A 13400-nucleotide genomic window follows, 5' to 3' on the forward strand; every position below is an offset into this window, starting at 1 on the left:
ACTTAGTGAGAAACTGACAATTTCTGTTCTTATGCGTTCCTGTTTATCTGTAAATTCATACATTCTATGTTATGTTATTATATTTGACAAGAATGACAGAAGCATCAGTGATGTTCTCCAGGATCACGCTGTACTCTAGTTTTCAGGATGTGAAATTATCTTTCAATATCACTTTGACAGAGCCACAATTATTTATAAAAAAACCAAAACATAATTTAAGTGTCGGCATCAATGATGTTTGACATTTGCCTTAAATTGTAAATAAAATTACAAATAAAATACTAATGATGTTGAGATCATTCTGAATCATTTTTGTATTGACCACGTAAATGAAATTACTTGATATAGTTGACCAAAGTGTGCTGCAGGTGATGATGGATTATGTGTGTCATTGACTTTATACACATTTATGAAACCATATTATTAACATGGGCGTAGGAACCGGGGTGGACGGGGGGATAGATCCCCCCCAGTAACTCATGCGGGGGTGGGACCGTTAATTAAGAAATCCCCCCAGGGCCATAGGGACCCCCAATAGAAACACCGCAGGAGGAGAGAGAGGGGTGCCGAGTGGTCATTTTCAGCAACCGCTCGGCGTCCTTCTGTCTCCTCTGCTCCCTGCCGCCGCCGCCATCCGCCTCAGCGCTGCCCCGACTGCAGTGGTGGGAGCGTGAGGCGTCTGTCTCGGTGCCGGCGCTTCACGCTGAGCGCCGGGATATGAGGTCATATGCCGGCGCTCAGCAGTGAAGCCGCGCACATCGCGCTTCCACCACAGGACTGCACGGTAAGTAACCTACAAAGGGGGGTAGGGAGAGGGTAGCTAGCAAGAAGGGGGGTAGGAAGAGGGTAGCTAGTGAGAAGGGGGGCAGGGAGAGGGTAGCTAGTGAGAATAGGGGGTAGGGAGAAGGTAGCTAGTGAGAAGGGGGGGTAGGGAGAGGGTAGCTAGTGAGAAGGGGGGTAGGGAGAGGGTAGCTAGTGAGAAGGGGGTAGGGAGGGGGTAGATAGTGTGAGAAGGGGGTAGATAGTATGAGGAGGGGTAGATAGTGTGAGAAGGGGGTGAAGTGGAGGTAAAAGTAACAAAAGGGGGGTAGTAAGTATATTGAAATAAAGAGTTAGAATGAATTAATATGTGGATGAATTGTGTGAATGAGTAAGAGAATGAATTAATCCACGTGTGGATGAATTGTGTGAATGAGTGAAATAATTAATTCATGTGTGGATGAATTGCTTTAATTACTGTATTTGCTCGATTATAAGACGAGGATTTTCCCAGAGCAAATGCTCTGAAAAATACCCCTCGTCTTATAATCGGGGTCGTCTTATAATCAGACCTCAAATAGGTCTGACTATGAGACTAAGATCCAGATCCCCCGCAGCGATGCAGGGGACCTGGATCCTCCTGTCTCCGCCCCCCCCCAACTTACCAGTGGATCTGAGTCCCCGGTGCTTAGTCTGGGCAACGTGTAGAGCTCTACCCGATTCGCGTAGACAACTTAGGCTCAAGCGGAAGTTGTGTACGCAAATCACGTAGAGCTCTACATGCTGCCCGGACTAAGCACCTGGGACTCAGAAGCACCGGTAAGTATGGAGGAGGGAGGGGGAGGGAGTGTTAAACGGGGGGCATAAGGCATTTCTGGAGGCAGAGTGCTCTGTGAAATGTCTTTTAACCCCCTTAATGCCACTCTGCCTCCAACAAATGCCTTTTAACCCTCTATACGCCACTCTGCCTCCTGAAATGCCTTATACCTCCCTATATGCCACTCTGCCCCATAATATGCCTTTTAACCCCCTAAATACCAGAGTGGCATATAGGGGTATAAGGCAATTCTGGAGGCAGAGTGGCACATATGGGGTCAAAAGGCATATCATGGGGCACAGTGGCATTTAGAGGGTTAAAAGGCATATCATGGGGCACAGTGGCATATAGGGGGTATAAGGCATTTCTGGGGCAGAGTGGCAAGCTTGGGGGCAGATGTGCATAACTGGGGGGGCAGGTTGTAAAAAAGGAAATAAAAACAAAATATTTTTCTCAATCATAGCTTTTATTAACAAACAATTGTTCACATAGTTTACATGAATTAACATTTACTGGTAAAACTATTTTCTTATAGGGTCGTCTTATATTCAGGCTTTTTCTTTTTTTCCTACATTAATATTCAGATTTTGGGGGGTCGTCTTATAATCAGGGTCATCTTATAATCGAGCAAATACGGTATTTGTGAGCTAGGCTGTTTGGGGACAAAGTTGGCTCACGCTGGGCTGTTTGGGGACAAAGTTGGCTCACGCTGGGATGTGTGGGGACAAAGTTGGCTCACTCTGGACTGTAATTTATGTAATCTGAGCGCTGGTCAGGTTATATGTGGGGAATGTGGACGCCAGGGCTGGCCTTTGGGGTGTGCAACCTGTGATCTATACCTGTAATTTAGGGGGTTTCTATCTTTAATGCTGACTTTTTATGTGAATTCCAGTTGATTTATACCTGCAAAGCCGGGTTTATTTGTTGTTCTGTTGATCCATATCTGCTACGCTGTTTCCATACATTTATATTTACCTGCAAATATAGAGTTTGTATTTTTTATTCAGTTAATCTATACATGCATGTGGGGATCTGATGGGGGGAAATGCTGTCCCCCCCTAGATTTTTAGGGGTTCCTACGCCCATGATTATTAACAATATAATTAATAATCCAGACTGTGTGCCAATTGCATTGTTAATAGGCACCTCTTAGTATTGGTATTTTTTTAATATTAGGAGCAAGATGTTTAGAGATTAATAATGGCAACTTTTAAATCCAATGAAATTTCCCCTTAAAGAACACTGTAATACAAAGAGAAACAAAACCCTAACTATGTTTCAGTTACAATTTCCTCCACATTTACGTATCATTTTTGTTGGATAGGATTGATAACTACTTATTTAATCTGCTGCTTAAATTTTTATTTAAGTTAATATGGGAAATATGCAAGAGTTGCAAGCGTTTACTGGAAGATAGGTTAATTTTGAAAGAGGTTCTATCACATCTAAGATAAACCCATAACTGGAAATGTCCTAGAGTGTTCTACCTGGAACTCTCTCTCTTCTTGGGGGGATGGCTTATTGATGGTTGTGGTTAGCCCCAGACATCCTTTAGTGAGTGTGTCCAAGTGCTAATTCCCTGCTTAGAGAACTGAGGTGTCAGACTTCCCAGAGAATTCCCAGTTATGACCATAACTGAAATCCAGAAATGAAAGCCACCTTTTCTTGTTTTACGTATATTTAGGAAAACTTCAGCTCCAGATCTGCAGTGCACCCCCCCTGTAGTCAAGCCACTTTTAGCTGCTTCATGGGACCAATCAACGGCAGGAACTTTATTTTAACGAGGTCAACTGGAGTTCTTTGTGCACATGCACATGTGTGGTCTCATCAGACCCCCCTGGAGCCACTGTGCAGGCCAGTGCTAGAGCTAGATGGAGGAGAGTATAGCTTGAATGCGCTTTGGTGGCCAAACAGGAAAAGAGGACATGCATTTGCAAGGAAAAGAAAATGGTAACTTAAGGATGTCACAGTGGCTCCAGGGGGACACATGCATGTGCACAAAGCACTCCAGTTGACCTCATTCAAATAAAGTTCCTGCCATTGATTGGTCCCATGAAGCAGCTAAAAGTGGCTTGACTACAGAGGGGGGTGCACTGCAGATCTGGAGCTGAAGTTTTCCTAAATATACGTAACACGTAAAATATGTTCCAATCACCCGGGCAATCGATCTCTGCCCCCTTGCCAATTTCCCTGTTAAAAATCTTGTTTTGTTTGCTGTGTGTTAATCCTATTATTTATTTTTTATTTTCACATGGATTTCCTACATTTTTATGGGCACTCCACAACATTTACTTGTACAAGTTCACCATATTATATGGCAGATGAGTTCTGGTCCATACTCATATTTGACCAATATTTCTCATAGCCCACAAAGACACATCACCTTGAACTTTCAGCTATTATTGCAAGTTGAATCATGTTGAGTGACATTTGTGTTACTTTAACTTGTGTCACTTTGCTGACTTCAACTTACTTAGAACTGCATTTGCCAATCATATCTGTAATTGCCTTATGCTGTAGTGACATGTACTGGCAGACAAGGAAAATTAGGCCATGATGCTGTCTATCTGTAAGTATTTTATTTGGTATGTGCTCAATATAAGTATGTACATCAATCTGTTAGCCACTTGAAGTTTGTAATTTTTTTTTCTTCAAAGTTACTTTTTTAAAACTTGCTGTGTTACATCATATTAAAAAAAATAATGATTGGGGAAATGTTGTCTTTTCTGTTCTTTGTCTATTGTATTGACCCCTTCATACAACCTCCTGCACACATCATGCAGCAGAACTTTTTGTTTTCATTTTACAATGCACTCTGTCTACATATCCTCTTGAGGGTCTTTTTGGACCCAAGGGATCTCAGTTGCTGTTTCTGATTAGATAACCTTTAGGGCTCTTCTGTACTGCAATCAAGGGGTTCCCCATTAGGGTCAATGAAATACTGTGGCATGTGGCAAATTACTGTAACTTCTCTTTTAATGTAACTATATAAAGTCCAGCACTTTACATTTAGAAACAGCTTGATGGCTTGACACACTGTTAAGGCAGGTGGCTTAGCTTTGGCATGGACAGAGTTTCAAGGTCTAATAAATATGAAGTGAGGATAAATTGAGTCTGCGTAAGCATGCGTCTCAAATGCCTATGCATGCACACAGACTAGTACATATTATTTAATAAATAATATGGTATTAATAACCCAGCTGCTTCTCAACATATTGCATGTGACATATTGCATGTGACTGCAGGCTTAAGTGGAGCGTAAGTAAATTAATAAATAGAAATTAAATAACTACTTTGGTAATCAGTGCAATTATTATTTGTATTATTTGTAAAATGAACAATATAAGACATACAAGTACAGAAGAGTTGTGGCTTTACTATCTTGTTAAATTGTGTTGGTGGTATTTAGTTTCAAAGTTCACCTCAATTAAACGGAGATTAGAGGTAGCCTATAGGAGGCTCGGCATTATTGAATCAATTTCCTGTCCCGGAGTTCTCTTCTTTATTCTTCTTGCTCACACTTACAAAAATAATAGGCATCTTAAAAATAGGGCTGAAATAAATAAAGGTCTGTATATACTATATGTGACGGGAGCGACCTGTACCCCGACTAACTTGTAAACAAACATCACCAATGTTTGCTTAATACCTATTTAAAAAGTTACAAACAACCACACCGGCTGGCACAGGTGTAACACCATATCCCTGTTGCGACCACCAGCGTCCCATGCACGGCAGCCCTGCTCACAACCGGATTCACAAGGGCACAAGCCCAAGGAGTGTTCTGCACCTAACCCCTAGGGGTTGTGCACCACGAGTTTAACCACACTTCTAGGTGGTTTAGCCTTGCACCATGCCAGCCCCACTAAACAACCGCAACCACAAATAAAAGGGGATGGGAGGGAGGGAATGCTGTTCACTAAAATTATAATTTCTTTTTAGAGGGAGGGAGGGTCACCTTTATATGACCCTACTCCACTCCCAGGTTGATCCAGGGTATCCCTAACCAATCCAGGGAGGGGGTCCCCCCAGTCAATCAAACTAATGATTGACTGCCATCAAAGGGACAGTAAAAAAAGGAGGGCTGTCTGACGTCCCAAGTCATGGTGTCCCTTGGTCCATGCTGTCCCCCAGGGCTGTTTTGGAATCATTACTGCCAAGTCTCTCTATTCTGTTGTTGTTGACAGAACAATACCCCAAATGCTAAACTTTGCTTTTGGATTTGTATGTCCTAAGTGCATTATTTTAAATTGATCAAGATTAAACTGCAGATGCAAATAAAACATTCTTTTAAATTACTTATATCATTTGGTTTTCCCTCATTTAATGTCTACCCTGTTGCAGATCTTTGTATCATCTGCAAAAAGACATACCTTACCCTTAACAACTATATGTAATAATACTAATAAAGATAAGTATGGTTCTTGTACCAATCCCTGATATACCTTCAATTGAATTTTGACTGAATGGGCACAAATGACCACAGACACACTCCAAAATCATGTGGAAAGCCTTCACAGAAGAAGGCTGTTATAAATGGGGCAATTCTATATTAATGTCTATAGTTTTGGAAAGGTGTCCAACAAACTCATTTAAGTGTCCACAATCTTTTGGTCATATAGTATATATATTTGATGATAAAGTAGTTAATTAACAATTAAATATAATTCAAATGTCAGCTGACCAAAACAACCCAAAAGAAATCACAGGTCCAGCATTCAAATAATTTCACTATAAATATACCTGGGAACTCTCCAGGTGAAGTCCTGCTTTCCCCGGTCTCTGGGTCAGCTTATTCTTTCTCTGGCCAGGGGAGCAGTGTTTGACCATGCCCACCTAATTTCAGCATAGTCTCCACCTTCCCCCTGTTTCCCACCCACTGAAGGTTATCTGGGGCTAGCACCACCACAAGGCCCCTACCCCAGAATAGGGAGAGGTCCTAGTAGGCGACCCTGGTCAGTTTCCGGGTATGACTATAAATGAGAAAAATGATATTTTGCTAATGTGACCCATAATGTACACTATTTAGCAGCCTGTTCACTTGCTTTAGATTACCAGGTTTGTAAAATTCCCATATTTACAGGCATAATTACAGAAAAATGTAGAATATTTTATTTATAAGCCAATAATCATCCTCTCTAGCCATGGACAGGATATATAATCCTGACAAGCTACTTTCTGTAAAAGAAAGTACATCCGTTAAAGAGAGAAAAGCATGTTTATGTTGGTTTCTAAGAAAGAAAAATAAAAATGTCAAAGTTGTATACAGCAGCTCTTAACAAGCCCTGCAATTAACTGTGAACATTTACCAAAGAGAGAGAGCAAAGAAACTGTTTAGTATACAGGTCAACGTTTTGAACAATATACAACAAGGTTGATAACATATTGATGTTTTTTCTGAAACAAGAAGACATGCAGGTGCTGTTTACAAATTTTACTCTGTATGAATCTAAGGAACATAAAGCCTTAGAAATTAATTTATGATTCGGACAGTGTGTTGTTTGTAGATCCTTTATTTGCTAGCACAAATTAGATATTTTGTTGGGAAAGAAAACAATAAAGTGGTTAGTAGTTACTATGTTAACCCCTTCGTGACAATTGGCTTGCCATGCACGTCACAGAAATGCATGCCCTTAATGGCAATTGACGTGCCTGGCATGTCATGCGGTCAAATGAGTTTACAAAGCCTTTCTTCAACCCTTTCTTCACTCAGCCGGTGTTGCTGACATGCCTTGATATCAAACCATTTAGCAACACCAACATTTTTTACCAGGAAGCCATGTGATCAGTCTCCAGTAAAGACTCCCATCTGACCTGATGCCCACAGTCATGACAACAAATGCTTTTCAAAGATTTTGCTTAGCAACCATTCATCTGGCTCTTTATAAATAACACATTTCAAAATTGTTAAAGTAATAAGAACATATTGTTAAAAGCAGACAATGCATTAGTAGAAATATATAAACTGTTTGAAAACAGCTTTCACTTATTTTCTAAATGTGTAAAATGGATCTGGTTGAAGAAGGTTATTCTGACTACAAAATACTATCACCCTAGGAGCTAAAAGCAAGGTAGAAACTTTTTTGGTTTTAGTAATTGCTGAAGTAACAAAAATGTAGCTTTTTTGATGCAGAAATCAATAGGTATAGACTACCTACAGATAACAATACCCAATTATTGGTCGTAATGGTTTTAGTTCAGTCACAGCTAAGCTTGCACCTTTTAGTCGACACTTAAATTTGCCGATGGACAGAAATAATGTTAATATTTTAGTATGATGTTCAGTATAATATGTTGAATATGATGTGTATTCTGGAGCTAATATTTATCACGGTCATGCCAGGTTAACAGCTGTTTTGCATGAGAGACATAATAATCTTGTAAAATAACGTTAGAAAAAGTCTACACACCCCTGTTAAATTGCCAGGTTCTTGTGATATCAAAGAATGAGACAAAGATAAATCATGTCAGAACTTTTTCTACCTTTAATGTGACCTATAACGTGAACAATTCAAGTGCAAAACAAGCGGAAATCTTTTTAAGGGGAAAAAAAAATAAAAAAACACAATAACTTGGTTGCACAAGTGTGCACACCCTCTTATAACTGGGGCTGTGTTCAGAATTAACCAGTCACATTCAAACTCATGTTAAATAGAAGTCATTACACACCTGCCATCATTTAAAGTGACTCTGAATAATCACAAATAAAGTTCAACTGTTCTAGTAGGAGTTGCATCTCAGAGCAAACGCCATGGTCCGCATAGAGCTTCCAAAGCATCAGAGGGATCTTTTTTTTTTTTTTTTTTTTCACGACAAACATTACAAAAAAGAAAAACTTAAAAACCTTTCATTCTTACATCATACAAATAATAAGATTGCTAATGTATCTTTATATCATTCAAGTACACAACGGTAGTAGGACCAGAGTACTTCCTAGAACTTCCAGGAGGGAGAAGAGACAGATAACAATGATCAAAATCATACTATATTGTTAATCTGATCTATCAATTGCCAAGGTTATATCAAACTTTTAAGATATCTAGCCATTTTCAGAAAACCATCTACGCCATGGAGACCATATTGCATCATAATTTTTTATATTATTATGAATTCGATAGAAATGTTTCTCCATTGTATATTGATAGTTTATTTGAGTTACGATTTGGGGCCAAGATGGAGCTTGTTCCAATTTCCAGCAGCGTGCTATACATATTTTAGTTGCTGCCAAAATATTAATTGCCAGATATAATTTCATATTGTTTTCCCAAGGTAAATCTATGTGAAAAAGAAAGGTATGCACGTACAATGTCAAGTCAGTCCCAAATAGATTCTTAAATAGATTAATAATTTCAGATCTTAAAGTTAAAAGTCTATCACACTTCCACCAAATATGTATCATAGACCCCAATTCGGATTTACATCTCCAGCACTTGTTAGAAGTAGTATTAAACATTTTATGTAGTGTGGTTTGGACATAATACCACCTGTGAAGGAGTTTATAGTACTGTTCATAAAGGTTTATACAATGTATCGCTTTCCTTAACTTTATCCAGGATTCACACCATATATCAAAGGAATAAGAAACACCCAGATCGCTTTCCCATTTCACAATAGTGTTTGGTTTGTCGGGAATATTTTCTTGATCCAATATATTCCTTAATCGCCTAATTACATTTTTTTTTATAATGAGTATTTATAAATCTATCTAAATTAGTTGGAAAAATTAACGAGTTATTTTTAATAAAATTTCTGATTCTTAAATATGAGAATAATTCTTTATTTGGAAGATTGTATTTATTTTGAATTTCTTTAAATGGAATCAAGTCAGAAGAAGAACAGATATCTGATATTGTATCAATACCCTGTATAAACCAAGGTCTTAAATCAATATCGTTTATCCTATATTGTACCGCTACCAATGGAGAAGATAACGAACAAGGTTCCGTAGTACCAAATTTTTCCTTAAAGGTAATCATATTACTCAATATATTAAAGACAATAGGGTTAAGAATCTTTAATCTATTTATATCTTTTATACTAGTCCAATATAGGAGAGATGGGTCCAGATTTTGACATTGCCACCTCTCGTAGTTATACCAAGGTAATTCCGAATCCCGTTTAATATCCCAAGTTAAAAAATTATTAAATAGACAGATTTGATGTAAATTGTGTAAATTAGGAAAATTAAGTCCAGATCGCGCAAGACTTCTGGTAAGAGTGGAACGTAGAATTCTAGATTTCTTACCCAACCAAACATACGATGAAATTTTTTTTTCAAATTGATTTAAAATTTTCAATGGAACTGGTAAAGGTATAGTTCTAAATAGATAAATCAATTTTGGAAGAACATATGATTTTAATGTATTAAGTCTGCCCATCCACGAAATTTCCAGATTCTTCCATTGGGTGAATTGAGTTTTGAAAGAATCTAAAAGAATCGAAAAATTATTAGTTATAATTTCTGTAAGACTCTGATAAATTTTAATTCCCAAATAGTCAATATATCCATGATTACAATGTAATGCAGACTTTTTCTTAATATGCTTGAAGCAAAAATGATCCATATTAAAATCAATAATTTGTGATTTATCTAAATTCAATTTGTAGTTCGAATATAATACATATTCATTAATACATTCCAAAACCTCCGGAAGTGAATTTTCAGGGGAAGCTAAAGTTAGTAAAATGTCATCAGCATATAGAGAAACCTTATGCTCATAGGGACCCGTGGTTATTCCAGTTATTTTATTCGACCGGCGTATTAATGTCGCAAGAGGTTCAATTGTAAGAACGTATAATAAAGGAGATAAAGGACACCCTTGTCTTGTTCCGTTCTTAATAGAAAAACTAGTTGAATTTAAATTGAACCCTAAAATTTTCGCTTGCAAATTCTTATATAACGCCATAGTAAAAATTAGGAATTGACCAGTCAAACCAAAAGCAATTAAGGTTTGTTCTAAAAAAGACCAACTCACACGATCAAATGCCTTTTCGGCGTCAAGCGCCAAAAAGACAGCTGGCGTTTTATTTAGATGTAACTCGTAAATTAAGTTTAAAATTCTGCGTGTATTGTCTTCACCGCTTCTACCCAATAAGAATCCTGTTTGATCTGAATGGACTAGCTCACCCATAACAGAACTAAGTCTGTCAGCTAAAATTTTAGAAAATATTTTGATGTCTAGATTTATCAATGATATAGGGCAATAATTTGTAACTTTAGTTGGGTTTTTTCCTGTGTTCGGAATAGGAGTTATTATGGTCTGTAGCATCTCAGATGGAAATTTATTCCCTAAAGATATTCCGTTGTATAATCTTAATAATAAAGGGGAAACAATAGATTCCAAACTTTGATAAAAAGAAGACAAAAATCTATCTGGGCCAGGAGCTTTGTGCAGAGGTAAGTTCTTTATGGTAAATTTTAATTCAGATATTTTAATCGGTAGATTTAACACCTGTAATTTTGTTTCAGAGAGTTTCGGTAAATTTAAAGTATTTAAAAAAGAATTTATCTGTTTTTTATCTTTCCCAACTACTGTTAAATTGTATAATGTACTATAATACTCTTTGAATGCTTCACTAATCAGTTTTGGAGTTAAATATGTTCTACCATTTAACACAATTTTATTTATCCTATTTTTCACATTTTTATTTTAATTTTATTTGTTAAATATTTACTGGCTCTATTGCTACTATAATACCACTCTTGTTTCAAAGATGTTACATTTCTATTTATCTTCTCCATTAGTCTTTCTTTGATCTTAAGTTGGATTTCCTTTATAGCATCATACGTTCGATTTGAGGGATTCAATTTATTGGCAGCCTCCATTTGTGCTAATTGAATATAAAGGTCAGTAAGGGTAGCCCCTTTCAATTTTTTTTATATATGTAACTTGTTTTATAAGATATCCCCTCATGGTGCTTTTAAAAGCACACCTTAGGGTTGTATCTGAAACCATTCCATTATCATTCATCTCCATAAATTCTGTGGCTAAATTACTAAGCTGTTCTTTAAATTCTCGGGAAAACAAGAGAGATTCATTTAGCCGCCAATTGGATCTTATATTAAATTTCTCGTTGTTTTTAATTGTTATATAAATGGGTGCATGATCAGACCATGTCAGATTCCCTATACTAGACGACTCACAAAATTCGATAGTTTTAATATCTGACAAAAACATATCAATTCTGGAGTAGGAATGATGTACAGTAGAATAATAAGTAAACTCCTTCACAGATGGATTATATACCCTCCAAATATCGTATAATTTATTTCGGGCCAGACAAAGAGAGAGAGATCTAGCTAGAGATTTCAATTTTAAACTTGGATATGACCCAAATGGAAAGCTTTTATCTAATTTAACATCCGATACGCAATTCAAGTCTCCGCCTATCAACAAAGAACCTTTTGAAATAGTTTGAACTTTATCAAAAAAAAATTCCAAAAATTTCACTGTAAATACGTTAGGTGCATATAAATTGACAAGTGTATATACCTCGTCGTTCAATTTATAAAGTAAAATAATATATCGTGCCTCCTGGTCACAATCCAAATATAGCTGTTCAAATTTAATTTTTTGATTTATCAAAATTGCAACACCTCTTTTCTTCGCCCCACTTAAACTAGATTGAATAATAGTGGGAAATTTCTTATATTTCCAACAATGAGATGTATCTTTCTTCCAATGGGTTTCTTGCACTAAACATATATCCACTTGTTCTCCAATTAACATATCATATAAAAAGCCCCTTTTATATGGAGAGTTTAATCCCTGACAATTAATAGATGCTAATTTAAGTGTCATATATATTAAATACTGTCACTCTCTCTTTCTCCCCCCTTGGATCTGGTCTACCGTCAAAACATAAATATATACAAACAACAAAAAAGAACATTACAGTTAGATTCATACAGTTTACACAAGAAAACAATTCGTGTGTACATTGCCCCATTTTTGTATCAGGCTATATCATGCGTAAGTGCCGATGCTTGGGAGACGAAACATTCATGTATTTATAAAAAATAAAAAATAAAAAATAAATACCTGATTCAAAATAAATAATATAAATTTAAATAAATATATATATATATATATATGTACGTAGATAAATAATTATAAATATATATAAAGTTAACAAAGAATAATTCAAAATAAATTATATAAATTAAAATAACAAGTAAATTAAATATTCAGAATATCCATCAATCATATAATCCCAAAAATGTATTGTATTGGGTCAGGGCAAATATCCAAGGGGAGATCCACTGAAACATCCGAAAGATCTTTTAAGGGACGTTTAGATATAGGAGTTATACTTTTTCTCTTTCCTTTTCACGGTCTTTATCTTTTTTCGGTGCCATTATTTCTATTTAGGTTATATAGGACCACTCTGTCCCGCTTTTATGTTTACTTTATTTATATTTCCTCACATCCAGGGCTCTTCTACGGCTCTTGGATTTTCCTTACATGCTTTGTGTCTGCTTTATGTCTTTATATCTTTATGTCTTCGTCTACTCCACTCCTTCTCTTATCCTCCCTTCAATCTACCATCTGTCCCCGCCTCAAAGGTATTAATTTATGTCTTTTCTTCCTTCTCTGTGTTATTAGTTAGTAATTCTGTTATCTTTCATTTGTCTCCACTCGAAAAAAAAAGATGTTATATGCCAAAGTCCAAAATCAAAAATACAAGTCTCAAATAATACGTAAAGTTTATATTTAGAATCACTTATCTTGAGAAGAAAGTCCGTAGATAGACGCGGTCCGTATATCCTATTTGCGTAAATACTTGAGGGCGTGGAGGCCTAAGTAACGAACTCACTTCATCC

This window comes from Sceloporus occidentalis, unplaced genomic scaffold, assembly GCF_023333645.1.
Source record: "Sceloporus occidentalis isolate IW3139 unplaced genomic scaffold, rSceOcc1.0.p SCAF_44, whole genome shotgun sequence".
NCBI lineage: Eukaryota > Metazoa > Chordata > Lepidosauria > Squamata > Phrynosomatidae > Sceloporus > Sceloporus occidentalis.